A 27089-nucleotide genomic window follows, 5' to 3' on the forward strand; every position below is an offset into this window, starting at 1 on the left:
GGGGGCTCCCGGGTTGCCTACTTTTATGGCACATGGCGATGAAATGTTCACGCCCCATGACCAAGCCTCTGGCTGATTGGTCTGCACCGTTGTCTATGCAAATTAACCAAACCTTGATTGAAGAATGGGAGGAGGGGTTATAGGACGTGCCAGGCACATACCCCCCTACTCCAAGCGAGATGATAAGTCATTGTTATCTACACAGACGGAAACCAAAGACACATTCCAAAGGAAATGCAGTTTTGACACCCTTCTAATGAAATGCACTCAAGGCTGAGGTCAAACTTAGGTCAAGTATTTTTGAGTACAAGTTGAATAAAACAGCGTATAAAATACTACATAACTTCAGTAGCATCAATGCAACTGTGTCCGTTACCTCATTAAATATCAAAATGAAACAAATTACTCTCATTGTCAAGCAAAATGCTCACACAAGACAACAAGCGGAATTGCGTTATTGTGCTTTACTATTAAAGAGCATGATGTATTACATTCTTGATGTATTTTCTGATTTAATATGCAGTACTTCAAGAGTACAGCAATACTCTTTCATGTAGAAAAGAAACAAAACAGTTTGCTCGTGTAGGATTGTGGTACGATAGTCTACATGTTGATCAAGGGTCTTACACGCGTGGCCCGTTGTGGCCCGCAGTATGATAGTGTGAGGCCCAGGTTAAAGGGACCACTAGATCACAGGTGTCAAATAGGCGGCCCGCGGGCCAGATCAGGCCCACTAAGGGATTGAATCCGGCCCACGAGACAACACGCATAGAAGCACAAGAGAAAAACAAGCTGCAGGTTGAAATATGTCAACTTGATGTTACCAAAGCCTGGTGCCTCTCACAAAGACACAGTACTTGTATCTCTCTCTCTCTCTCTCTCTCGATCTCTCGATCTCTCTCTTTTTTTTCCACCCTTTTTCTCCCACTCTGTCTCTGTCTCTTTCACTCTCTGTGTCTCTCTTTTTCTCTTCCTCCGTTGCTCTTTGTCTCTTTCGCTCTCTTTGTCTTTTAACCTCTTTTTCTCTAACTTCCTTTTCTCTCTTTTCTCTTTCTCTCTTCATACTCTTTGCGCTTTCTTTTCTCTTTTCTCTCCTTCTGTCTTTGTATTTCTCTTTGTATTTCTTTCTTCCTCTCCCCTTTTTTTCCCCCTCTCTCACGACTTTATATCTCTTTTGTTTCTCACGCTCTTTCCCTCTCTCTCTTTTTCTTTCTTTGTCCCGCCCTCTCTCCTTTTCCCTCCCTCTTTCTCTTATTTCTTTATCTCTTTTTTCTTTCTCTTTAATCTGCTAGTCCGGCCCCCGACAGAATGTTCGGACTATCGTTTGGCCCCCGAGTTAAAATGAGTTTGACACCCCTGCACTAGATGTTGCTGTAGTCAGCGAAATCAAGTGCTAAAAACCATGAGTAAGAATACAAACTTGAGAGACTACTCAGTGATGTGATGTTCTGACATCAATGCTCTTACGTGGAATAGCATCAGGGTGATAATGGTCTTTTGTTCAGTGTCTCCATCTAGATAATTACGCCTACTATGCATATACAAGATTCATTACAAACTATAAAGCTCTTCCGCAGCAGAGTGTGTTGTACTCTCAGGTTGCATGACCGGTGTGGCGACCCCCCAGGCGCATTCACGGGTACCTATTTATTTATAAGGCTACTCATGCGGGACCTGTCTTCATCCTGCCTTTGTTATCATATCGAGAGGAATATAAGAGCTTCGTTTTGTTCACGGTATCTTCAGGGTTCATGGTCCAAATGTTCCCCAAAATTGGGCGGATCCCCTTGGATACATGCTAGGGAATGATTCAAAACACAAGTACCGGTAATAGGTATCCACAAATGCTGTTTGTATAGAATGTTGATTCCTGAAATCTACAGCAAAGTCGTTTTGTAACCGTGTGATCAGTTTATAGTTTAGTTGTCAGGAACCAGAAAAGGATCAGGACCCAATCGTGTGACGTTCTCACACAAGCCTTTGTTTTATGGAAAATGGGGAGTCATGAACGTTAGGCAGCCGGTCTGGCGTGGAAATACAGGAAGCAAGAAAATAAACAGGAGAAACTAAATGGGAAAAAAAAATGGAGAAACTAACAAACAGGACAAAAACAGACGGAAACAAACTGGAACCCGAATTTAAACAGGACGAAAATAAACGGGAACAATACCGGACAGGAAATACCAACAGCAGAAGAGGACCGAGTCAGAACCCACGTCTTGTGGGGCAGAAGTTCGTTTGACGGGCTGACAAAAAAAAGCAAGAGAGTGCTAAGCTCAATATAGAAAGAAAGCCAATCCCTCAACGAGCCGCAGCTGGCGCCACACGGGCGGGGCCAATTGGGCACCATGGCAACCATGACATTAGTAGACATTCAAAATGAGGAGGGAAGACATAAATTGATTTTAAACTTGAAAAAGGAACAAGGTGAAACCAAAACCTCAAAAAAGAAATTCCTAAAAAAGCCCTGCCCTGAACCATTTATTTTAAAAGCATATTTGGCCCAAAAGGTGCGGTGATCAAAGAACAGAAACACGTTTGGCCGATAGTGTCACGGTTGCCATGGCGCCCAATTGACGCAACCCGTGTCCATCTAGATAATTACGCCTATGACGACGGGAACGAAACTGGAAACCGATATTAACCAGGACAAAATAAACGGGAACAATACCGGACAGGAAATATCAACAGGAAACCGGAACAAGTCAAAACCCACAGCAGAGGTTCGTTGACGGACTCACCACACAAGAGTGACAGGACTGGGCTTAAGAAAAGGACAGGGGACCAATCGGGCTTCCCCACTATTTAAACCCTGTACTGTCAATCCCCTTTTGTCAGTCCGTCTTTGAATATCCATGTATACAAGGCAAGTATTTTTCGACCCTGATCCCGGCCTGTCCCATTTTGCTCCCGTCTGTCTCCGGCTACAACCCGTTTTGATCCCGAGCTCGTCTTGGCTTACGACTCGCTTACGACCTCGACCTCGTTTTTTCTCTCCTATCCCGGCTACCGACCCGTTTTTTTCGTCCCCGATCACAGGCCGAGTACGAGAGCGAACACCGGATCGAGGGGGCAGCCCTTCCTCGTTCCTTCAATAAACCTTGTGGTAAACGCTACGCAAGTGGGTTCTGTTTCCGTTCTGGTCCTGACACGTTTAGGTACGGGATCATTGTTTGTTTATGTTCCCGCTCCAGACAGAAACGCTATTGGCTATTGGCTATTGCGATTGCGCCACTCTCAGGAGAGCTTATATATGCGTAGATATGCCGCACTCTGTTGGAAAAACAGGACCATAACAAATTGATTTCATAGTTGATTTTCTTTTCTGTAATCGACGTTGACTAATTGCCTGCGGCACTAATGGGAAGTTGATTGGCAGGTCCGAATTTTCCCGAGGTGTGAGTGAACGTATGCATTGATGTCTTTCTCCGTGTGCACTGCGACTGGCTCGCAAAGAGTCTAGAGAACCCTGTCTGCACCCTAAGAGCCCCCGTTAATATAAGTGGCAGGGAAATGAATGAATGTCTTTGTCCAGTGATTTCCTTAATGCATTCCAGGACATCACTTCTTGGAAAATTGCTTTTTACTTGGAATGAAGATTTTTTTTTGTAAATGGAGTTTTGAAATGAATGAAATTAAACATGAGCCTTGATGGATTAAAAGGAATGGCTAATTTTTATAATGTTAGCCATCACTTTTGGGATTTTTCTGAAGGTTGCTCCTGTTGTCATGACCAGAACGGAGACAGGACCCACTTGCGTTACGTTTCTCTCAGTTTTATTGGAAGAAAAGGAAGGGTTGCACCCAGGAAATGGGACTTGCATGGCGAGCGGTGTCGGTGTCAGGAACGGAAAAAAACGGGTCAGTAGCCGGGGACCGGTTTTGTCCATTTGACCACACTCTGACCTCCCGTTCCAGCTATCGACCCGTTTTTGACCACCGACCACACTCCCGGGCTGTCAGTGAACCTCTTCATATGCAAGCAAGCACTTTGACTCTGGCTCCCGTCGGTCCCATCTTCATCCGACCCTGACTCCCACCTGATTTGCTCCTGTCTGTTTCCCTGTCCCGAATAACGATCCGTTTTTGATCCTGACCATGTCTACTCCCCTTTCCTGGCTATCGACCCGTTTTTGACCACCGACCACGTTCTGATCTCCCGCTCCGGCGATCGACAAGTTTTTGCCCCTGACCAGGCTCCGATGTTCCGTCACGGCGAATCACTTCCGCATTCCGATCCCGCTCCGATCACGTGAGCTGCTCACCCCTCCTGTCCAGCGATATCCCAATAAACTTTTGTGTAAAATGTTACGCGTTTGGGCCTACCATCTGTTCCGGTTCTGACAGTTATTTCATAAACTGTATTTGTACTACTAGTACAGGAGAGCAAAAACATGGTCGGGATCGGAAACGAGTCAAAAGCCAGGAAAGGGGAGTAGACATGGTCAGGATCAAAAACGGATCGTTATTCGGGACGGGGGAAAAGACGGGAGCAAAATCAGGTGGGAGTCAGGGTCGGATGAAGATGGGACCGAGGGGAGCCAGAGTCAAAGTGCTTGCCTTGCGTATGAAGAGGTTCGCTGACGGCCTGACAAGGAGTGACTGGAGTACTGGGAATAAATAGGAGCGGAATCAATTGGGCAACTAGGAGCAGGTCTGGATTGGTAACAAGTCGAAAGCCAGGAGAGGAGAGTAGACATGGTCTGGATCAAAACTGATCGTTATTCAGGACGGGAGAACAGACGGGAGCAAAATCAGGTGGGAGTCAGGGTCGGATGAAGATGGGACCGATGGGAGCCAGAGTCAAAGTGCTTGCCTTGCGTATGAAGAGGTTCACTGACAGCCTGACAAGGAGTGACTGGAGTACTGGGAATAAATAGGTGAGGAATCAATCGGGCAACTAGGAGCAGGTCGGGATTGGTAACAAGTCGAAAGCCAGGAGAGGAGAGTAGACATGGTCTGGATCAAAACTGATCGTTATTCAGGACGGGAGAACAGACGGGAGCAAAATCAGGTGGGAGTCAGGGTCGGATGAAGATGGGACCGATGGGAGCCAGAGTCAAAGTGCTTGTCTTGCGTATGAAGAGGTTCACTGACAGCCTGACAAGGAGTGACTGGAGTACTGGGAATAAATAGGAGAGGAATCAATCAGGCAACTAGGAGCAGGTCCGAATTGGAAACAAGTCGAAAGCCAGGAGGAGAGGAGAGTAGAGGTGGTCAGGATCAAAAAATGGGTCAAAGCCGGGAAACGGACGGGAGCAAAAAACAGGCTTGCCTAGTATACACTGAGGTTCGCAGACGGACTGACAACAGGGGACAGATTGGAGTGGGTTTAAATAGACACCTGTTATAGCAGGAACACGTAGATTTTTTTTTTAAAGCATTCCTAATCCAGGATTGATTTTTAGCAAGTCTACCTCAGTGTTCTCTACCTTTTTCTACAGTTAGCACAACTAAAAAAAAAAATCATGTTTTGTTCCGTGAGAGATGGTTGGTGTTGGAAGAGTATGCATTTACTCCCTTCACAGATGAGTGGGTTCCCTGTGTCCTCTGACTTTTATGTTTTGTTCCGTTAGAACCACCTCTGGTTTTTGTTCCATTAAAGCCATGACATCCCTATCAGTGTAGATGAGCCTCCCTTTAGGTCCCTTTCCTCACATGGTTAGGCTGTGCCTTACAATCATTGTTATTGTCATAATTACTCATTGCACTCACCTGTGCCCGCTCGTTTGGCGCCAGCTGCTCCTGATTGATTGCCCTTCTATTTATTCCCAGTACTTCAGACACCCCATTGTCAGTCCGTCAGCAAACCTCTGCATACGCAAGGCAAGCACTTTGACTCCGGCTCCCGTCGGTCCCATCTTCATCCGTTTCCTACTCGTCTGTTCCTGATTTACCGTTTGCCTCCGGCTATCGACCTGTTTCGTCCATTTGACCACGCTCTGATCTCCCGCTCTGGCTAACGACCCGTTTTTGACCACCGACCACGTTCTGATCTCGCTCTCCGGCAATCGACCTGTTTTTGCCGTTTTCTCAGATGCTCCGTCACGGCAAATCACTTCCGCATTCCGATCACGCTAAATAACGCTAAATAACTAAGTACTGGCCTGGGTCTTCCTGGCACGATCATGAAGGTAATGTCATGTTTGTAAAAAAATCACTGGGTATCGGATTTTCATTGCCGATGATTCTCAAGTCACAGTTGCGGCCGCCTGGTCCTACCTAACCCTCTTTGTTTCTCTGCTTTAAACTACACCATACTTTGAGAAGTGGATTTTGTTTTCTTAATTTGGATCACAGCTTGTCATCAGGAATGGTCGGTTCTCAAATCAGACCAGTTGAGAACCACTGCACCAGACATTATGCATCATTTTGAAAAAAAAAAATCAAAATTCAATTTTGTCTTTGAGCTTTATAGTGTCACGGTTGCCATGGCGCCCAATTGGCCCCGCCCATGTGGCACCAGCTGCGGCTCGTTGACAGAATTGCTTCCCTCCTATTTAAGCTCAGTGCTCTCACTCACCATTTGTTAGTCCGTCATGGAGCATCTGCGCCCGTCTAGTTTGTCCTGTTCAAATTTGATATCCAGCTTTGATAGCAATCCTGTTTGCCCCGTCCTGTCCAGTATCGACCCCATCTGTCCGATGTCTGATAGTGCAGTTGGTATCAATCTCGTCAGCCTCTGGCTTCTTGTCATTCCACGCCAGACTGCTGCCTCACATTTTCCGCCCAACGATCGCCGAATCACTAGCGTTTGGGTTACGTGCATGACTGCGCCATTTCCCGTAAAATAATAGCCTGTGTGAGAAACGTCACGCACTTGGGTTCTCCTCCTGTTCCGGTTGTTGACTGCCAAGACAAGCGCTCTACCTCCTGAGCTAGGGATTCAGTGTCTTGCCGAAGGACACTTCGACATAAAACACGGAGGAGTTGGGATTCGAACCTGCAATCTCTTGATCCCAAGACGAGCGCTCTACCTGCTGAGCTAATGCCGTTACGTGCATGCCTGCCCCATTTCCCGTAAAATCAAACTTTCGTGAGAAACGTCACGCATTTGGGTTCTCCTCCCCTTCCAGTTCTTGACTACCCAGACAAGCGCTCTACCTCCTGAGCTAGGGATTCAGTGTCTTGCCCAAGGACACTTCGACATATAACACGGAGGAGTTGGGATTCGAACCTGCCATCTCTTGATCCCAAGACGAGTGCTCTACCTCCCGAGCTAATGCCGTTACGTGGATGACTGCCCTATTTCCCGTAAAATCAAACTTTCGTGAGAAACGTCACGCATTTGGGTTCTCCTTCCCTTCTGGTTTTTGACTACCAAGACGAGCGCTCTACTTCCTGAGCTAATGACTTCACGTGCATGACTGCCCCATTTCCCGTAAAATCAAACTTTCGTGAGAAACGTCACGCATTTGGGTTCTCCTCCCCTTCCAGTTCTTGACTACCCAGACAAGCGCTCTACCTCCTGAGCTAGGGATTCAGTGTCTTACCCAAGGACACTTCGACATATAACACGGAGGAGTTGGGATTCGAACCTGCCATCTCTTGATCCCAAGACGAGCGCTCTACCTCCTGAGCTAATGCCGTTACGCGCATGACTGCCCCATTTCCCGTAAAATCAAACTTTCGTGAGAAACGTCACGCATTTGGGTTCTCCTTCCCTTCTGGTTTATTGACTACCAAGACGAGCGCTCTACTTCCTGAGCTAATGACTTCACGTGCATGACTGCCCCATTTCCCGTAAAATCAAACTTTCGTGAGAAACGTCACGCATTTGGGTTCTCCTCCCCTTCCGGTTCTTGACTGCCGAGAAAAGCGCTCTACGTCCTGAGCTAGGGATTCAGTGTCTTACCCAAGGACACTTCGACATATAACACGGAGGAGTTGGGATTCGAACCTGCCATCTCTTGATCCCAAGACGAGCGCTCTACCTCCTGAGCTAGGGATTCAGTGTCTTACCCAAGGACACTTCAACATATAACACGGAGGAGTTGGGATTCGAACCTGCCATCTCTTGATCCCAAGACGAGCGCTCTACCTGCTGAGCTAATGCCGTTACGTGCATGACTGCCCCATTTCCCGTAAAATCAAACTTTCGTGAGAAACGTCACGCATTTGGGTTCTCCTCCCCTTCCTGTTCTTGACATATAGTTTATTTGGCCTTTCCATCCGTTTGACTTTGACACCCCTGGGGTATAGTAGTCTAAAAATGATGGTGTGTGGGTGTTTGCTCATGTTTAATACAGCCTGTACGCTGTGAATGTCATCTGCTGGCAATTTTCTCATGGACTTGTGTAATTGCCCCAAGGAGAGGCCCTCTTCAAAGGTTAAAAGCCTTATAAACCCTGCATTGAATTTCAGCACTGAAAATACGGTTGCCCAAAATGACCTGGACAATGTTCCCTGTCATTTTCCATACGGGTCTGAGCGTTCACTCAAAATCGGTGAGCAACGCTTGAAACAACAGTGAGCAACGGCAATCCCAAGTGTGGCAACTAAATCATGATCAAACATGTCCAAAACTTGACATCAAGTTACATTTTGCTGAGTTTCCGGCAATGCAAAATGATTTTTCTCTTTTGAATGAATTGACTCATGTACGGTTGATAAGGTTGCAGGCTGACAAACGTCATTTGTTTTTACAATTCTTTCACAAGATTTCCGTTTCTTTTTATTTCCTGATATATTTTGTCGCATAATATTAACATTTTGGGGGCTTATTGAGTCGGTTGCACGATACAGAACTGTACCTAATCACGTTTTTGAGCGGAAGTACAATGTTGGCAACAAGATTCACTTGATCTCATCTCATCAGCCGTACCGCTTATCCTCATTATGGTCGCGGGGAGGCTGGAGCCCATCCCAGCCATCTCCGGGCAGTGGGCAGGGGACACCCTGAACTGGTTGCCAGCCAATCGCAGGGCACACAGGGACAGACAATTCATTCGCTCATTCACACCTAGGGACAATTTGGACCGGCCAATTCACCTGAAATGCATGTTTTTGGAACGTGGGAGGAAACCGGAGTGCCCGGAGGAAACCCACGCAAGCACGGGGAGAACATACAAACTCCACACAGGAAGTCTGGAGCTGGATTTGAACCCACGACAGGTTCCCATGACATGAACTGTGCCGCACAAGCGCTAACCACTTCCCCGCCGTGCTGCCCAAGATTCACTTGATATAATTGGTAATTATTTGATTGCAACACAAACTTTTTCTTCTTTTTTCCGTGGTTGTTTTTTTTCTACTTTTTTAAAAATTCCTTTATTAAAAATCTCATTGTGTTTATTCTTTCCGAGCTGTTACTTATTTCTTTTTGTTCTCTATTTACTTTTTTCCTACATTTTTTTCTTTTCTTTTTTTCTGGCTTTTTTCTAAATGTTTCCTTCTTTTTTCTCTTCCTTTTGTTTTTTTTTTTCTCAGCTTTTCACTACTTTTTCATTTTGGTATTTTTTTTCATTTTTGTTGTATTCCCCCCTTCCTTTAAGTCATGCTGTGCATAATTTTACATATTTGGTCATGTTGGGATTAAAGAAGCACAAACAACCTAAAGAGCCGTTTAGGACCCTAAAGAGTCGGTTCCTTTTAGTGAGCCGAGCCGAAAAAGCCGGTTCTCGACAAACTCTACTAACTTTTCTCAACTTCGCTCTACTTCGACTCGACATTTAGTACACAACGTCGGGGGAACCCGTGTATTTTTACCTTAATGCACTCTAACTTTGACTGAAGTCGCTTCTTAATTAGTCATTTTCAGCCCAGATTTTTGTGCGCTGGTTTGATTTTCTTGTGCGCTGAGAATGTTTAGAGGGAACACTGGACCTGGATGGTACCAAAAAGGATGTTTTGATAAAAAAATCCGCTACATTTTCTTTATTTGAAATGCTCACCGAGACCTGCATAGCTAGCTTTCAATGTGAAGGCCTGCTTTTTTACTTTATTTTGACTTTGCAAGGAATCAATATGCAGCTGTAAATCTTCAACAATGTCCGCTTTTATCTATAGCCAAAATGTTACATGCGTGCATGTCACTCCCAGCTCACAGGGTGGACCCAATCGCGTAACGTTTTCTCACAATTTTATTGGAAGAAAGAGGAAGGGCAGCGCCCGCGATCCGGTGTTCGCCGGACGCGGATAGCTTGTTGTCCTCGCACTCGGATTGTGATCCGAATACGGAAGTGGATCTTCCGTAGCGAGCGATGGCGGTGTCAGGGACAGAAAAACAGGTCGGTAGCCGGGACAGGGAGAGCCTAAGCGTGGTTGGAGTCGGAAACGAGTCGTAAGCCAGGACGGGAGAGTAGACATAGTTGGGATCAAAACTGGGTTGTAAGCCGGGAGGGGAGAGCAGACGTGGTCGGGATCAAAACAGGTCGAAGCCGGAGACAAACGGGAGCAACAACGGGACAGGCGGGAGTCAGGGTCGAACAAGGCTTGCCTTGTATACACAGAGGTTAGCGGACGGACTTACAACAGGGGATTGACAGGACAGGGTTTACATAGGGACAGGGAGCCAATCAGAACCCTCGCTCTTGCACTCCGATCGTGATCCGAATACGGAAGTGGATCTTCTGTATCGAGCGATGGCAGTGTCAGGGACGGAAAAACAGGTCGGTAGCCGGGACAGGGAGAGCAAAAGCGTGGTTGGGGTCGGAAACGAGTCGTAAGCCAGGACGGGAGAGTAGACGTAGTCGGGATCAAAAATGGGTCGTAAGCCCGGAGGGTAGAGTAGACGTGGTTGGGATAAAAAACGGGGCCAAAAACGGGGCCGCAGCTGGCGCCACATGGGCGGGGCCAATTGGGCGCCATGGCAACCGTGACGTATATGCGGTATACTCTGAGGCTACAGCTATACACACTGCACGTACAGTGCCACCTGGTGGATGTATGAATCGGAGGTCCAATTTAAATAAAATAAATGTGACAAAAGTGGGGGAGTTTTCTGACGAAATAAATGGGCCTTAGCAGAGACAGACATACTTGTACTAACGTGGAGGGGATTTAAGCAACGGGTTTAACTAAGCCTAATGTAGTTCTTCACAAATCTACTTAAGTAAAAGTAAAAAGTATAGTGATTATTTTGTCCTGTTTAATTTTGGTTTCCAGTTTCATTCCTGTCTAGCTCGTCCTATTTGATTTCAATGTCCTGTTTTGATAACTGGAACAATAACGGACAGGAAATACCAGCAGGAAACAAGTCAAAACCCAGGTCTTAGCAGAGACAGACATACGTGTACTAACGTCGAGGGGATTTAAGCAAGGGGTTCAACTAAGCCTAATGGAGTGGAATAAGAGTACAGTTTCTTCTTCACAAATCTACTCAAGTAAAAGTAAAAAGTATAGTGATTTAAAACACTCCTTGAAGTAAAAAAGACCTCGAAACATACTCAAGTAAATGTAACAGAGTACATGTAACTGGTTACTATCCACCTTTGGTAGCATTAACATTAGCAGGGCTCCGTAAGATACTCTGACCTGTATTTACTATAGAAAATTTGCACTATTTTCATTATTTTGAAATTGTCATAGCAGCAATAATGATCCAAGTGGATTCTCGTGGCTTTTTTTTTTTTTTTTTTTTTCATATCCAATTTTAGCTCCTTAGCGCTTGTCGATTTAATCCACGCACGGTTAACAGAATCAGGATGATGACGCTACTGTGCTTTATTAGCAAACATTCATTTTGATCTGCTCCGCAAGATTTCCTGTGGGTGGTGAAATTGGCATCCTATTCTCTGTTGAGTTGTTGTATTGAACAGGTATGTCAGGACCAGAACGGAAACAGGACCCACTTGCGTTTCTCACAAGTTTTATTAAAGGCGTGGGAAGCAAGTCGCTCTCGTACTCGGTTTGTGATCCGAACACGGAAGTGGATCTTCCGTAGCGATGGCGGTGTCAAGGACGGAAAAACAGGTCGACAGGAGAGCAAAAACGTGGTCGGGGGCAGAAACGGGTCGTAAGCCGGGACGGGAGAGCAGATGTGGTCGGGATCAAAAGCGGGTCGTAAGTCGGGACGGGAGAGCGGACGTGGTCAGGATCACAACGTGTCGTAGGCGGCGACAGAGGGGAGCAAAAACGGGAAAGGTGAGAGTCAGGGTCGAAAAAGGCTTGCCTAGTATACACTGAGGTTTGCAGACGGACTGACAACAGGGGACATATATAATATATATAACACCCATGTAAACAAGCATCGACACTTGTTCCTAAAGTGATAGCTGCATCTAGCGGTAGTTAATGATACTTACATTCATCACACAACAGGAAGTATATTTTTTTAAAAAAGGCAGCAAAATAGAAACCTGGTGTTGGGTCTAAAACGACCACGGAAGTTTGGGAGAGCTAAAAATATTGGCTAACCGTAGAAGAAAATGCACCAGGCAAAGACCTAAGTTTTTTAGCCAGTTGCAACCGGGGAGATGAGATCTTTCCATACTCTCTCGCTCAAATCACGATCTCAATCTCAGTCATCCCTCGTCTGTGTCACAGACCAGAAACAGACACAGGACCCAATAGCGCTCGTTTGCTCAGTTTTTATTAATGGGGAGGGAGAGTCGGGCTTGCTTCCACGATCCGATGGTTGACGGACAAGGGTAGCAGGTAGCGAACGAGGATGGTCGAAGATTGGCAGGAAATACAAGTCGTTAGCCGGGACGGGAGAGCATGGGTGGTGTCAAGTTCGGAAACAAGGTCGGCAACAGGTGTCAGGCAGGTAGCGGGGCAAAACAGGTCGTAAATCGGGAAGGCGGAACGGGGCAGAGTCAGGTCCGGAAACAGGTTGGCAACGGGTATCAGGCAGAGAAAAACAGGGCAGGAACAGAGTCTGAACGTGAGAGCTTGCCGAGCTGGGAGCAACGGTTCGCATAACGATCTGACAGGGACCTCTTGAAAGCCGGGGGTTTAAAAAGAGTCCATTAGCCAATCAGCTCTGAGGGCTGCTGGCGCCAATTGAGCAGTCACAGGTGCTCTGAATCGGCAATCATGACAGTCTGCTTCTGTGTTTTATTGAGATCACAAGACATGGAAAAGTACTGGTATGTTGAGACAAAAGTCAAAAGACCAAAGTCCACCCCCCAACACATTTAAACAATGACAGGAAGACTAAGAGATGCCAAAAGGAACATCAAACTGATTTGGAATACACACCTTGAATAAATACGTTTAAGCCTACTTTACACCTGGCCCAAATGCGAAATTAATGATTCACATTTAAGGTCTTAAGCATGTTTATTAGTAAAGCCATTATTCAAAAGAAGTCTCAAAGGGGCCCTTGATTTTGTGATGGGGTAGGGTAGTTTCAGGTATAGCACATATGTCAGTTTCATTCAGTCCGTTTCTCATTTTAAGATCACCCAAGGCATAACTGACGAGCTTCCTCACATCACATTCTGTATGCGCATATTTTCATGGTTGAGTTTTTTGTATTGCGCTGTCTTGAATTGACGGGATACGTTATGATAGGTCGTAGGGAGGCAGCCAGACGACGCTTGACACTGACCTCTCTTTCGCCCCTGGAATTTTGTCTAAACACTTTGTTTGCTTCTACGTGAACTGCATCGTCATTATCCGACTTTTCAGAGAACAGACTTTATCGCCCGTTTCTTTTAAACACCGAATTACAGAAGTTAGGTCAAGTCATTTTTATTTGTATAGCCCATAATCATAAGAAGTCTCAAAGGGCTGCACAGACTACAGACTACTATGACACCATCCCCTGATCTAAAACCCACACGAGAGCAAGGAAAAGCCAACACCTTAACATGAGGAAATGAAGAAACCCTGAGAAAGCGATCCCAACTCCAGGGTGACCAAGAGCCAGGAAGAGACCCGCAGGTTCGAGAGCATTCTCTATTCGGGTCCCCGTGTTTTGGAACCTCAGTGGAAATCTTTGTCTAAGCTTAAAACACACTTCTATTCTATAGCATATGAATAACCTATATTTTATGTTGACAATATCTGTGTATTATTTGCCCTCTTGTAGGTTTTAGATCAGGGGATGGTGTCATAATAGTCTGTGGTTTGCAATAATCTGTGGTCTGTGCAGCACTTTGAGACTCCTTGTGATTAAGGGCGTCACAAATAAACATGACTTGAGGTTTTTGAGTTTTTCCTTGCCCTCATGTAGGTTTTAGATCAGGGAATGGTGTCATAATAGTCTGTGGTTTGGAATCATCTTTGATCTGTGCAGCCCTTTGAGACTCCTTGTGATTAAGGGCGATACAAATAAACATGACTTGATGTTTTTTGAGTTTTTCCTTGCCCTCATGTATGTTTTAGATCATGGGATGGTGTCATAACAGTCTGTGGTTTGCAATAATCTGTGGTCTGTGCAGCCCTTTGCGACTCCTTGTGATTAAGGGCGTCACAAATAAACTTGACTTGAGGTTTTTGAGTTTTTCCTTGCCCTCATGTAGGTTTTAGATCAGGGAATGGTGTCATAATAGTCTGTGGTTTGGAATCATCTTTGATCTGTGCAGCCCTTTGAGACTCCTTGTGATTAAGGGCGTTACAAATAAACATGACTTGATGTTTTTTGAGTTTTTCCTTGCCCTCATGTATGTTTTAGATCATGGGATGGTGTCATAACAGTCTGTGGTTTGCAATAATCTGTGGTCTGTGCAGCCCTTTGCGACTCCTTGTGATTAAGGGCGTCACAAATAAACTTTCTTGAGGTTTTTGAGTTTTTCCTTGCCCTCATGTAGGTTTTAGATCAGGGGATGGTGTCTTAATAGATCATTGATTTGCAATAATATGTGGTCTTTGCAGCCCTTTGAGACTGTCCCTCCTCAAGGTTTCTTCATGTTCCTCATGTTCCTCATGTTGAAGTTTTTGAGTTTTTTCTTGCCCTCATCTAGGTTTTAGATCAGGGGATGGTGTCATAATAGTCTGTGGTTTGGAATCATCTTTGATCTGTGCAGCCCTTTGAGACTCCTTGTGATTTAGGGCGTCACAAATAAACATGACTTGATGTTTTTGAGTTTTTCCTTGCCCTCATGTAGGTTTTAGATCAGGGGATGGTGTCATAATAGATCATTGGTTTGCAATAATCTGTGGTCTGTGCAGCCCTTTGAGACTCTTTGTGATTAAGGGCGTCACAAATAAACATGACATGACTTTACCAAGCAGAAGTGGATGCTGCAAGGGAATCAACAGACACAGCGTCAACATGAAAAATAGGTAATAACAGATTGTCCAGTGGACAGTTTCCTGAGGTCAACAACATTCATAAGCTATTGAATATAAGTGTGTTTTAAGCCTAAAATTCAAACATTTCCACTGAGGTTGCATATCTATTTTCAGGGGACAGGGGATTCCACTTTAACGCGGCTCAAATAGAGAAAGCTCTTGAACCTGCTGATTTCTTCTTGGCTCTTGGGGTCACTAGTAAACCAGCATTTTCACAACAGAGGTTAAGAGCAGGAAACTAGGGGAAATGATATCCCCATGTTTTACCCTGGAGTGTTTAAATAAGCTCAATCTCCCAAGACCAGAATGGCAACAGGACCCAATTGCGTTTCGTTTCTCACTCAAGTTTTATTGAAGGAAAGAGGAAGGGCTGCGCTCGGTGATCCGGGCGGAAAGCAAATCGCTTTCATACTCGGATTGTGATCTGAACACGGAAGTGGATCTTCCCTTGCGGGCGACTGCAGTGTCTGGGTCGGAAAAACGGGTCGGTAGCCGGGACTGGGAGATCAAAAACGTGGTCGGGGTAAGAAACGGGTAATAAGTCGGGACGGGAGAGCAGACGACGGCGGGATCAAAAACGGGTCGTAAGTCGGGACGGGAGAGCAGACATGGTCGGGGTCAAAACGGGTCGTAGCTGGAGACAAACGGGAGCAGAAACGGTACAGGTGGGAGTCAGGGTCGAAAAAGGCCTATAATTGAAAATGTTTGCTATTTCTCCCTGTTAGAAATCATGGAGGGGTCTGAAAGGTGCATGTCCACTGTGAGAGGGATAAACTAAAAAGAAAAATCCAATAATCACAATGCATGATTTTTTTTATTTATTTGTGTCATGTATGTGTTATAATTAGAAAATTATAGGCCAATATCAAAAGTACTGTATTTTCCGCACAATAAGGCGCACCGAGTTATAGGGCGCACCTCCAAAAAACAGTTTTTGGTCCTATATTTTCCATACATAAGGCGCACCAGATTATAAGGCGCTAGACAAAACAGTCACATAGTTCAGTCCAACTGATTACCCCCTTAACATTCCGAAAGCTTGCAAAGAAGCATAAACGTGTCTCAAACATGTACGGAAACAGTGTCCGTACGATGTCACCAATCACTCAAATGCATCGTTCCAAATATCATTGGGAAGGTTAAAGTCTCGAGACTCAAGAAATGCCAAACATTTCTTAGTTTCCATTTTATTTTTTGCTGGCAACTGTGTGGACAGCAAAGTAAGAATTTTATTGTGCAGGGAAACGGGGTTCTTTACTGTGCATATGACAAGTAACACTTTGAATTGAATTGAGTTTAAAAATAGACTCATCACAGAAACATCGAGATCGTTCTAAAACAAGATACCGGGAAAATATAAAGCCGCATAGCTCACCTAAGTTCTCTTGCAGCCATCACGTTCAATAACGATACGTAACCATGGTCTTCTTACAACCGTGAGTTTTGTAAATCCAGGAGAGTCAAAGATTTACAAATACAGAATAGTAAAAAATGTTTTCTCTATGCCGTAGTGCAACCCGACGTGTGAGTCACATTCATCTTTTTCGGCCAATCGCAGGCTTTGTTTCGCCCCTTTAGCCTATGCGAGCTTGTAAATGATAAAAAAGTTACCTCCGAATAACTTTAGCCAATAGTGATTGATTCAAATGATGATTGACACATTTGTTAGGAAATAAAACGCCGGTATATAAATCCCAGCATGCACCGCGGACTACTTCGCCTTCGGAGGAAATCTAGTCGGCGGCTGCTTGCCTTAGTTGCAAGACTTTGCGACTTAATATTCATCCATATATAAGGAGCTTGGCCTTTCAAGGCTTTGATGCTAGGTCCTTAGCTTGGCCTGTTGGCCTTAATGCTAGGACCTTAGCTTAGCCTTTTAATGCTAGGTCCTTAACTTGGCCTTTTGATTTTTGCATTCCGGAGATGGAATAAGAGCTTGCTCTGTCCACTCCATGCATCGGCCCGGTATTGCAGTACCTCCGGGAACGGTGCATTCGCAATGATCGCAACAAGGCTTTAGGGCTAGGTCCTTAGCTTAGCCTTTTGGCTGAGAGTAAGCGTCCCGGCTCCTAGGCTTTGTAGCATATAATGAACTGACCGATAACGGATAATGGATAATGACTAACGAAGATAGATCAATAACCCTTAAAAACCCCAAACCCCGCACTGTATTATAAGGCGCACGGTCAGCTTTTGAAAAAAAAAAGGCTTTTAGGTGCGCCTTATAGTGCGGAAAATACGGTAATTGTGACCCCTGATGTAGACACACATTCAGAAAATCGGTGCATCACAAAATTACCTCTAATACTACCTTAAATCCCTACATGTAGCGAGGGGCTTACATGATTTAGGCTGTTTTCAGGCAAAGTTGCAGCTAATCATTGGCATTCCGTCTGTTTTTCTCTCACAGGATGCCCTTCATTTTGTCATCTTGCCTCCATCTGTTTCCTTCCCCCGTCTGCATTTGTCAGTTTTTCTCAAATCAACTGTCCTCTATCTCCCCGTTCTTGGTTCCATGACGCACTTACTCGATCATTCGCTCTTGAGCTGTCGAAATGTGTCCAGCCATGATTTTGTTATAATCGATGTTTTTGTTTATCCTTTTTCATAATTCTCGATGATACACAGGTATTCAAATACGTATTTGCAGCTGTATCACAGAAATAAATTGTTTAAAAAAATCATGCATTGTGATTTCTGGATTTTTCTTTTTAGTTTATCTTTCTCATAGCAAATACTGTCTTTCTTCACTATTACCCATTTTTGAGTATGTAATTGACAATATCTACTTGTCAATCCCAACCAAGTTATTCCCTTATTAATGATTGCATTCCCCTTATTCAGCAATACTAAACATTACAAACGCAACACGGCACCTATTTACTGTATTTTCCGCACTATAGGGCGCACCGGGTTATAGGGCGCACCCCCCAAAAATAGTTTTTGGTCCTATATCTTCCATAGATAAGGTGCACCGGATTATAAGGCGCTACAATGGGAACGTCGACAAAACAGTCAGATGGTTCAGTCCAACTGATTACCCCCTTAACATTCCCAAAGCTTGCAAAGACGCAAATACGTGTCGTAGACACGTGTGGATGCGTTGTCCGTACGGTGTCACTCAAATGCATCGTTTCAAATATCATTCGAAAGGTTAAAGTCTTGGGATTCAAGAAATGCCAACCATTCCTTAGTTTCTATTTTCTTTTTCGCTTGCAACTTTACTGTGCATATGACAATAAAAACTTGGAATTGAATTTAATTTAAAAATAGACACTCCATTCTATCCATTATCTGCACCGCTTGATGCTGTCATCTGCTACCAGTGACCGAGGCAAAATGGGGAAGACGAGATCGGTCTAACAAAAAACGGGTGTCATTTTTTTGTATTTTTACTCGTACAATAATGTTTCTATTCGGATTAGTCTGAAAACTTGAATTATGATCCTAATCAAGCTATTCCTTGCACGAAAACGTACCCGGTCACGGTTGCCATGGCGCCCAATCAGCCTCGCCCATATGGCGCCAGCTCTGGCTCATTGACAGAATGGCTTTCCGTCTTTTAAAGCTCAGTACTCCCATATTTCCTTTGTCGGTCCGTCAACGAACCTCAGCCCCGCAAGACGTAGGTTCTGACTCGGTTCCATTGTCCGGTTTGTATTTCCTGTCCGGTATTGTTCCCGTTTATTTTGTCCTGTTTAATTTCGGTTTCCAGTTTTGTTTCCGTCTCTTTTTGTCCTGTTTATTATTTTCTCCAGTTTTCGTTCCCATCCAGTTTGTCCTCTTTATTTTTGATATCCTGTTTCATTATCTATCCTGTCCGTCCCGTCCTCTCCATTATCGACCCCATCTGTCCGATATCAACTCGGGCAATTGGTATCGACCTCGTCAGCCTCTGGCTTCCTATCGACCCACGCCAGACCGGCTACCTAACGTGCATGACTCCCCATTTCCCGCAAAATAAAAGGCTTGTGTGAGAACGTCATGCGTTTGGGTCCTGATCCAGTTCTGGTTCTTGACAGTAGCTACAGTTATCGGCCCGATAGCACAAAATACACTCAACGATTGGTCACTTGAAGAAAGCCCACAGAATATTCCAATCACTTGTTTTCGATATTTTTGGTCCTGTTTACTCTCTACCTCTCCGTAATGTGCGTGAGGCATCGGAGATCTTGGCCATTATCGCTTTCCCATTTCGGTCGGTCCGTCTTCCCAGATGGGCTCAAATGGAGAAAACGAGAGGGAAGATACCATTTTTCGTGAAATTTCCATTCCAGCGGCACAATTGGTTATATGTATGCAAAAAAGCGCTCACTTACATCCGGTGGCACATGAGTAATATCAGCAGGGAATAGATGCTCAATCCGACAGAGTGCAATCTGAGTCCATGAAAAGTGGACAGTTTCTGGCATTGCGAGGACAAGCGGGAAATAGCATTTTAAAAGTATTTAGACTAGTTCACTTGATGGGCAAAGTCTGCCCAGCGGGTAGTGGTTTGCACTCGTCTGAAGGTGAGGAAACGCAATGCAACGTTACTACCTTAAAATGGTAGGAAATACTTGGAATTTTAGTATAAACCATATCCAAGGACTGATACTACCGATGGAATCACACTTCTCAGCCTCCCTGGTAAGGTCTATTCAGGGGTACTGGAGAGGAGGGTCCGCCAGGAAGTCGAATCTCGGATTCAGGAGGAACAGTGTGGTTTCCGTCCTGGCCGTGGAACACTGGACCAGCTCTATACACTCTTCAGGGTCTTTGAGGGTGCATGGGAGTTTGCCTGTCCAGTCTACATGTGTTTTGTGGACTTGGAGAAGGCATTTGACCGTGTTCCTCGGGAGGCCCTGTGCGGTCCCTGTATGCCCGGTGCCAGAGTCTGGTCCGCATTGCCGGCAGTAAGTCGGATTCGTTCCCGGTGAGGGTTGGGCTCCGCCAGGGCTGCCCTTTGTCACCGATTCTGTTCATAACTTTTATGGACAGAATTTCTAGGCGCAGCCTTGTCGGGGATGGAGTCCGGTTTGGGGGCCTCAGCATTGCGTCACTGCTTTTTGCAGATGACCTGGTGCTGTTGGCTTCCTCAGGCCGTGATCTTTGTTGAGGAATTCAACATTGGAGAATTTGTCGGTTCGATAGATAAGCAGATAAGGGAAAATAAACAGTAGCCAGCGTTGGAGGAAGAGACCATTTTTTTATTGCAATGAAGGTTCTCTCTCCTACTGAAACCGTTACATGGCTTTTTGTATACTCAAGCCCGTCCGACCCAGAAGGCGGTCCGATATCACGTACTGCTTAAAGGAATTTTGTTTTTCCCGTTTTGTTTGGAGAAGCCATCCTCCTGTTTCCTTATAAGGAGACACGAAGACAAGGAGATGGCTGGTCCAGACAATCTGACATCAGTGTTTACAGAGACCCGCGAACCGTCTGCCAAGAACATTTTGTTCACTGACTTCAGTGTCAGTGTATCCGAACTAAGTTTTATTCCACTGACGTCAGTGTATGCACAAATGCAATTCTATTTGCCACAACATAATCCCCCCTTTGGGAGTTTATACTCCCACTTTGAATGGAAATTAAAATTGAAAAGGAATACATAGTAGTGGCAAAGTATTACAAATCATAGATATCAATACAGGATTTACGCGAATCGAAAATAAAATAAAATTCTGGCGGTCAGCCTGCTGTGATTACTCTAACTTTCATTGTTCATGTTTCATTAAATAAAAAAGAAAAACCCCTAACACTCCAAACATCTGACCCATGCACTAACCCCCCCTTCATTTATCTTTATCCGTACATACTGTATTATACACGTGGACCGTCGACGGTTAATCGGTACGTGATAAAGGTAAATGAATAATTAAACTGATCAGCGATAACAAATTTTGGTAACAGTCGTCAATACATTTCAAGATGAGTGCATGACTGGATAGTGATACAGCATATACATCGGCCTTTGGCCTGACCCCTGTGAATAATTTGAAGACCATGCACTGTCGTATTCGTCAACGGGTGTCGCGAAGTCAGATGTTGGAGTGCCCAGCAGGCATCACGCTCAGTTTCCATGCAGCCAAAAACCCGGAAGCGACGATGACCATCCCAGGCAGCAGCTTGTTCCCCGGCAGTGTGACATACCAACAAAAGAATCACAATTAGAAACCAATATATTTGTTGCTGTTATTCCTAGTGCTATACAGTGTGTTACGTGTTTAACAATAGTGCCAATTGATATCGTATTCAGTCCAGATCATCATATGTGTCTCTTTCCGCAGATGCTCCATTATTTAATGTAATGTAGACTGACTATTAACGTTGCCAAATAAAATTCAAGGTTTTGAATTTAGTTGAGTCATCTGTTCTCCCTCACCAAGGAATAGGCTTGGATATTTAATCACTAACTGTGCTCATTGAGCTTCTTGCCACCCTAGTATTAGCTACTACTGTCATTTGTTCTCCAAAAGTCTTAAGAATTCCTCTTTTAAGAATAGGTATGGCACAGAAACACAACAAATACATAATTATTACGATAGTTAGTACGAAAATTTCCCCCCTTCGCTAACATACTAGCCCAGTACCCCAATGTAGACGAGAACCAATCAAAAGAGATACTGTTCTTTTCGGTATTTACTGTCACTTCATTGCTCAACTCACGAATCTTTGACAGTGCTTTTGTGAAGCTTCCTGCTTCGGATGTATTTAAAGGTATATACGTACAGCCTTCCTCCTTTATCATATGACACACGCCTCCTTTACTGGCTAAGAGAAAATCGAGGGCCTGATGATTCTGCCAGGCCATCCTAGATGTCTCATGTAATTGCTCTCCTACTGCACTAAAGGCCTCGTTATTGTAATTAATAAACGTTGTTGGTTGTAATAAATGTAGTTAATCCATTTTGCGTTTTTATTCGGAGTCATCCAGATAAACATCGATTCTAATCCAGACTTAATTTCATTCCTAGCTTTAAATTATTCTGGAATTCCTCTCGGTTGTCCGATGTTATTTAGCTATACACGTCCACCCGGAACATATGTTTTCTTTACTCCGGCCAATTGTCAACAAAAATATGTCATTTAATTACTTTTTCCCCTTTACATTTATGCTTTTTAGCCCACTAGTTTAATGGGAAATTGACATATAACCATCTCACTTAATCTTTCAATTTATTTATTTATTTTTTTCCAAACCAATTAAATCTACTATTTTAGCTTCGCCTACTTTATTTGAAAACGACGTGCATTGATCTACAACGATTCATCTCACTCATTTGTATTCCATTCAATGAATATTTCCTCCATATTCAATGAAGAAAAAAAAAAAAAAATATTTACTCACGCTTTTCCACTATTCTCGTCCAACAATGCTTTTCATTCTCAAATTACTCCATTTAATTCACCCAATTGGATTTTTCTTCATCTTCACATTCCTTTATTTTCCAATTTTTAACTGAAAACCGAAACATTTTTATTCATTTTCTGTCACTATTCCATCTTTCTATGGTGTGGTTCTGGCATTAACTCTATGAATCTGAAATAACTCAACATAATCTTCTAAACTTACTACCCTAAAATGTATCGTTTTCCAATCGAAAAAAAAAAAAAAAAAAAAAAGAAAAAAATTTGGACCGTGAAAAATATTTATTGGAACCCCTTAGGCCCGCAGCGTTATGTTGTACACCCTTAGCGTCAAACGCTGATTTCCCAAAAAACAAACATTTTCGATTCCTGACGCGATGTGCTCTCGGTTCCACCTAAAAACAACATTTTTTAAACGGTCTTACTGTTGACAACAAAACGTTTTTGTCGTTGCATTGTGCACCTAAATTAAAATTCGCTTCCTTTTTCTTCTTTGTTAAAAAACGCACGCGCTCTCGTCCGCGGCAATTTTCCTTCGTATTTTTCTATTTTTTCTTTTCAGTTACATGGGCCGCTTAAAAGCTAGTACAAACATATAAGACAAAGAAAAAAGAGAATACAGGACAGAATACAAACGTTTACAACATTGAACAAACATAAAACATATGACAAGACAAATGGCCCACAAAAATTTAAGTTATTTAGTCAAATTAAGTCAGTGCACATTGAGACCATGCGCCTACACAACTACCGAGTTAGGGTTACGGTTTTCCTCTTCTACACAATTTCCCGAATTTTACGTACTGGCCGTGCACTCATTTTTGGCTGTCGGCGTTGTAACCTCACTCTTTAGTGCTGTCGCCGTGGGTGTAGCTTTTCCTGGACTTTGGTGTGTCAGTACCCTTCTCGCTTGTATCGTCGCATTAAGATTTAGCCTATTAGTATTACTTAGTATTATTATTTAGTATATTATTAACTTTAGTCTGTACTGTCGTTAACATATTTGGTTTCTGGTAGTCCGTCGGCAGTCCGACTGGTTGCACGTTTCTCTTTTGCCTGACTCATCCCATGATACTCGGAATTTCAGTAATTCAAACTTGTCTTCTATCGCGAATTGCACTATTTATACACGTCCTTCTACTCAATCAAGGAAGCAAGGTTCAGGGCGCTTTGAGGAGAGGGATGACTGAGAATGGGCGCCAAGAGTGGACTGAGAGTGTGATCGTGGCCACTGTGTTGTGCGGTGCAAAGACGATTCAGTTTTATTAAGACGACTGCAGTGTGTGTGTGTGTGTGTGTGTGTGTCGTCGTATTCAAATTGATAATGTGTTTCGATTTACAATAGTTTCTTCATTCCATATTTACTGCTAGAACCAATTAAACGTATAAGTAGAGGTACAACTGTACGAATGGCAGCCGCTCCAGCAGCTCCCGTGTTATTTTCGCTACTTTTGTGATTTATTTATTTGTTTATTTATTTTTGCTTACTTTATCAGTGCCTTGCAACACTTGGATTACTTTCTATCCTACGGATATGGGTTTCAACTCGCAAAAATACTTACATTAAACACCACCACCTACATTGGACATTACCGAATCTTATTGCATTATGTGTTCTGTGTAGCACTGTTTAGTAACTCTATATAACATGCTAAAGTGGGTATTTGCACGTCACTCTGGGTATTTGTATATTGTATTCTTTTGGCTTTATTATTGTATTGTTCTCAACTCAGGGATGCTGCTGGAAATGTGAATTTCCCTCAGGGGATGAATAAAGTATCTATCTATCTATCTATCTATCTGATTAAATCGTTCACCCCTGTGTTCAGCATCTATTTCTTATAATAAAATTTTATGTATTGCGTGGTACGTATCTTCTTATTCTAAAGCAAAACAACTTGTTATGTCTATGTTTATTTGCCTTCAATTAGATATTGATCCTTTTAATAATTTACTTTTATTTTTATAGCTTATCTAAAAAATACTGTTATATGTTTTGCACAATGCTGTCAACTTTCTTTTGCACTACATTGACTATTTTTCACCAAATGCATATTTACACAAACCTCAACTGTATGTAACATTTTAAATGCACATTCTTGTGTACATATTGTATTAATTATAACTATAACCTTATCTTTTCCGTTCCTTTACCTAACTCTGAAGATGGAGTGTCATGCCAAATTTAATTGTCAGTTACAATGTGTGCACCCGTTTTGTAACTATGTCTGTAAAGTTATATTCCTTCTTATCATAAATGATGCGCATATATGTATTGCCTTCCAATACCCTGAGGAACTCCCTAACACTACATAATGTGTTGTTTTTCATACTTTTGTCGCAAGTTTTTTCATACCCAATTTTCAGCAAATTATCCAGGATTGATCAATCCTTTTCTCATTGTTTTCTTAAGAAAAAAAAAATATGCTCTTTTCCATAGACAATGTTTCATTTTAACTTAACCAAACCATAAGTCAGCTATTGTTTCACATTTATTTATCATTTGTCGAACGTAACACTCATTCTAAATAATTCAGTGTGGAATCAATTGTCCTAAAAAACTGCCAACTCGAACTCAATGTCAAAAATTTCTACAACTGAAGATACTTACGTATTTACTTTTAGCACGGGCGCTGTGCAATGGAGCAAAATGCGCATGTCCTGTTTATAGTTCTTAACACTTACCTAATTAAAACGTTTGAGTTTCTTTGCTACAGCTTCTGGATAAAACGTTCGTTCTCGGTTAAGGTTTTTTCCTGCGAGTTTTTATTAGAAATGTCTTGATAGTGAACCTAAATTGTTTAATTAGCTTTTTTATAAAGTATTTTTAGCAATTCATATCCAAAACAGTGACTGCTGGTTTGACTACGCGATTGTAAACTGGAGTTACTGGAGTTTTCCATAACATAACATGAGCATCACCTAGAGGCAGTGAAAAATAGTGCTTATGTGGGTACTGTGACCCCCCTTAATTATCCTGTTAAGCACTTTTATTTTGGTTGCACTCCACAGTGCAAAGACTTCTTGCAGTCAATTTATACACACTGTCCCTTTAAAAAATTTCGAGTGCATGCTTTTTATGAAACCATATTCTAAAAATTATATTTTACACATTTTCGTCACATCTCACATTTTTCTTTTTTCCTGTAATATTTTTGATTTTGGTACTTTAGAGCTTATCTACCTCAGGGCCAGTGAGCCCTTCATGAGGTAAAATGTACTTGTACTTTCCAAATCACCAACCGTTTTGGCATGTTATACAGTAGTGTCACACTTAACCGGGTCGCTGTCTCTAGGATGCGTCATGGTCTGCAGCGTCGCTTTTTGGATCTCCGGTTGCACTTTCGGAACCGCAATTTCCATTCGCCGCTGCGATTTCTCGAGCTCTGCTCCTAGTAACAACCATATCAGACAATTTATTATCACACACAGCTTTGTCACCCACATCTTGTTTTCCTAATTTGAACGTTACTGTCCTGTTGATCTTGCTTGGTCTCGTTGACGGTGGCAGCAGGGGTCAGCAATAAATGATTGGTGAAAAATTAATGCCATTAATTGCGAAAAATTAATGGAATGGTTGCTTAAATTCATAAATCCATTTATTGCAAAATTTGAAATCCAATAAATACCCATTAATTGGCCTTGCCGCAAAAAAATTAATTTTAATTTTTTCGCACTTAAATATTATTTTTCTCCCAACAATCAATTAATGATGACCCCTGGGTGGCAGCGTGAGCCCTCGACCTGGACTGCGGCCAGCGTTGCCCTCACGACGGTGTACGGTCCCTCACGCCTCGGATGGTTCCTCTTTCGTCGACCTTGATGTACACGAGATCCCCTGGGACGTCTTTTCAAATGGTTGTTCGACCTTGGACTCCTGTCTCTTAACCAGCTAGTAGATGACAGCCGTCAATTGTCACATTCAGTCTCTCAGTTCAGTTTGTAGTTGCTCAAGTGGCCCAGATGCGGTGCTGGTCTGCCTGTTACAGGGATATGATTTGACCAAAGTGAAATTATCTGAAAATTAGGTGAGGGTCTGGGGGGCGCGGGCCCCCAACTGGGTCCAGGGCAGTGCCCCGGTGGGGGGACAAGTGGGGCGAAGTCCCCCCCCGGAGCTCATGGGTTTTCCGTGTTTTTAAAGTACTTTCAATGCACTCAGATGACAAAGAAATAGAGAAAACAACAACATCAATTTTCAATGTAGTTCGAACTATCCCATAGAAAATTACAGTTTAAGTCAACTCAAAATCAGTCACATTAAAAAACATTGGACTGCCTTTGCTTTTAAAAACTATCACTGAGAATACCATCATATCTAACTCATGTGATTACTAAGTTAACACATAAATCATGTTGAAGAGTTCAAATTTCATGAACAAATAATTGTATCATGACCAAATGAAAAGTAACTCATTAGAACATACCTCTAATGTCTTTGTTATGGCAGAAGAGTTTATCTATAAATGAAAGTACTGTAGTGGGTTGTACATAATTCACCCACGGAACCATTGTTTAATGTGTAGTTTTTGTAAGATGCCCTTCACGACCTTTTGAAC

The 27089-nt window shown here is 43.3% G+C and overlaps 1 protein-coding gene and 1 pseudogene across 5 annotated transcripts in view; both read left to right on the forward strand.

The window, feature by feature from the left end:
• LOC148358967 (leucine-rich repeat and fibronectin type III domain-containing protein 1-like protein) overlaps window positions 1–27089 on the forward strand; it is a 397907-nt gene that overhangs the window by 156393 nt on the left and 214425 nt on the right. The window lies entirely within an intron of this gene.
• On the forward strand, window positions 17014–17182 carry LOC148358969 (U2 spliceosomal RNA; annotated as a pseudogene).

Source organism: Urocampus carinirostris, chromosome 10, assembly GCF_059441175.1.
Source record: "Urocampus carinirostris isolate Australia breed hairy pipefish chromosome 10, RoL_Ucar_1.0, whole genome shotgun sequence".
In the NCBI taxonomy this organism is placed as follows: Eukaryota; Metazoa; Chordata; class Actinopteri; order Syngnathiformes; family Syngnathidae; genus Urocampus; species Urocampus carinirostris.